This window comes from Pseudophryne corroboree, chromosome 5 (genome assembly GCF_028390025.1).
Source record: "Pseudophryne corroboree isolate aPseCor3 chromosome 5, aPseCor3.hap2, whole genome shotgun sequence".
In the NCBI taxonomy this organism is placed as follows: domain Eukaryota; kingdom Metazoa; phylum Chordata; class Amphibia; order Anura; family Myobatrachidae; genus Pseudophryne; species Pseudophryne corroboree.
The window spans coordinates 526,668,095-526,671,189 of record NC_086448.1 but is presented as its reverse complement, the minus strand read 5'-3'; the positions used below and the strand labels follow the sequence as shown (position 1 = coordinate 526,671,189).

Here is a 3,095-nt window from a genome sequence, read left to right as displayed (position 1 = left end):
ACCTCCTTCTACCAACCCACCAGCCACTATCAATGTGCAGGATCTTGCTTCCTATTTCAAGGGTAAGATTGATAAGATTCAGGATGAAATGGTATGCTCTTCCGAAGCAAGTGGCGTGCTCAATTCCCTACCTGTACCCTCTGCTCCCACAAATGAAGATGGAGTGTCAACACTATTCTCATCCTCCTACTCTACTACCTCTACTCTTAAACCTATACCCTCACAAATTACTGAGTAACAGAAAAGAAAAGAAGACTCTTTTTAGGGCGCACCCGTACAAAAATAATGTGATAAGAATAATGTTAAAATTAGATTTTTATGTCATATTGCATATAATTGTATTCTGGAAAAAATAGTAATGATAAAAATACAGGTGTAGTTATATAACACCTATAAAAGGAGTGATTGTGCTTATTTCAACATGTCATAAATAAGTATAATTGCACATTCAACACATATAGTGCACATCATTTTCAACTATATATATGATACGTTTATCACAAAAATCTCCAAACTGTGTCTGTCTCCTACTTGACCTCTGTGTTTTGTATTAAAAAATGTGGGAATTAGAGCAAGAAGGAAGTCTCAGAAGGTGGATCTGCTGTAAGTGTTGGGCACAGACTGAGATGATACCCCAATTTCTACTACACTTGGTATTCCCAGGTGATCTCCCATCCAGGTACTAACCAGGCCCACCATTGCTTAGCTTCCAAGATCGGACAGTATTGGGCATTGACAGTGTGGTATAATAGTAATAATTATAAAGATAGTGACTCACTAATGAGAGTCCACCTAGCACCTAGAGGGGTGCAATAAATTGATAAATTTGAGAGGATTATCACATAGGAGATAAGTATTAGGTAGTCAGAAGAAAGCATAAAGATGGATCTGCTGTCACTGTTAGACTGGGTTCCAATATAAAAAATTGAGCCCAGAATCAGAGATGAGAGTCCGATGATGAATTAAGGAATAGGGACAGATTTAGTAATAGAGTTAAAAATCAGAAACTTTTTTACTACAATAGTGCAAGTAATAATATATTGTCATGGCAATCACAGTAAAAATACTAATATTGAACAAGTTCTATTATAGTAATTCTTGTTCCTGTATCAAAAGATGAATACTTTATTTGTACATGTATCATATTCTTTGCCTATTAAAAATTATATAGCAGAGACAAGTGCTGTGATTCTCACTTCTTTATCTTTCTATGAATGAGGCATAGGATTGTTTCCTTATTTCTAGGATACACAATGGCTCTTACATCAAAACAGCTTATAGCAACATCCAAAGTGCCAAAAAGGATTACGTAAATGGTCATACACAATTGTAGAATTTAACTCCTCATAGGACTATGATGGGTTAACGGCATCTTACAGGTGTCAAACAGTTTCACCAACAGTCACGTGCACAATAAAGAAAAAAGAATATTCCAATATTTAAGACCCACTCTTATAGCTTCACTCAGGATAACTGAATGGTATACCTGTCAAAATATGTGGGCGAGACATGGCTGCTAAGAGAATGGCACGGGCAGGAATCCGTGAATGCAGTATTATCGTAATTGTGAAGAGGTAAGGTGCAGGCTGAAGGAAGGCTGTTGAAGGAGTGAGGTCAGCGGGGGTCTATGAGTGAAGACAGGCCACGGCTGTATCACGCAGAGGTCCAGTAGGAGACAGACCAGGTTTGGAGATTTTTGTGAGAAACCTATCATATATATTGTTGAAAATTATGTGCACTATATGTATCAAATGTGCAAATTATACTTATTTATGATACTTTGAAATAATCACAATCACTCCTTTTATAGGTGTTATATAAATACACCTGTATTTTTTTTTTCAAACATACTTTATTGGAGAACTGCACATGTAATCACAAAGTCCAATAGACAAGGTAAATACAGTAGAATCATCGAGAGAATGCATTGTGATGGGCAAAATATAAATGCATAAGAAAACACAAGCATCACATAGTAAAGGATATACTAGATGGTATTATCAAATAATAGAGGGAACTCCTTACAAACTAGTTAGCAAAAGCAGATAAAGTGTTTTTCCCTCTCAATTTAAAATGGAGGACGACCAGATGTAAGTACTTCGAGACTATACCATGAAGTCAGAGACACTGATGTTCGCAGCGTGTTACGAAGGGAAGGGGACAAGGATTTGACATGTGGCAGCCAAATGTCAAAGAACTTTTCTGCTTTTAATTCCTTATGAAGGGACATCTCTACCCAGTCCATGTGAAATAAGTAAGAGACTCGGGGCAATAATAACGATAATGTCAAGGTATCAGATGAGATCCCCTGAGAAAAAAATAGTTTTTTTCACAGCTGCCACAATTTTAGCCAATAACATTCATTGACCAGCTAGTGGTCTGGTCTGCACAGGGGTTGTGTATATGTCCCAAAGGTCCCATTCAGGAGTAGGGACAATGGCAATACCATAGATATCTTCAATGTACTTACATACCATCAATCAACATTTATTAACCTCAGGATAGCTCCACATATAGTGAAATAGGTCAGCATCAGGGGCCGTGCATTTAAAACATTGTGAGTTGGGGGAAGCGCCCATCAGCATTCATAATTTCGAAGAGTAGTAGGCTCTATGCAGCAGTTTATATTGCATTTCTATGTATGAAGAAGAAACCAATGTTTTCTTAAGTCATGTGAATGCATGTAGGAGTGTGGTAAGCGGGATATTAGGTAAATCTCTGGTCCATTTGGCCATGCCCATCTGTATAGTATCTAAATTCAATTGCTTCTTTATGTGGGAATATAATAAAGAAGTTGAGCAAACCTTATCACCCGAGGTTCTAATCAAGGAGTCCAAGTCATTAAGAACTGTGGTAGTGGTTAAGCGGGACATCACACTAGAAACATAACTCCACAGTTGTTAGTATGAAAATAACGGAATAGACAAATCAGGGTATTTTTCGGTCAATTGGGAGAAAGATAACAATTTTGAACAATCTGCATTTAGAGTATGATGAAGTAATCGAAGACCACTTCTGTACCATGTGGTGTATAGAGAAGACCCTCGAGCTGAGGAAGCATGAGCAGTAGCTGTATGGGGAAGCAGGAGAAACAC

At 37.5% G+C, this 3,095-nt stretch overlaps 1 pseudogene; it reads right to left on the bottom strand.

The window, feature by feature from the left end:
* Nucleotides 1–638: 638 nt before the first annotated feature.
* On the bottom strand, nt 639–757 carry LOC134930312 (5S ribosomal RNA; annotated as a pseudogene).
* Nucleotides 758–3,095: the final 2,338 nt, after the last annotated feature.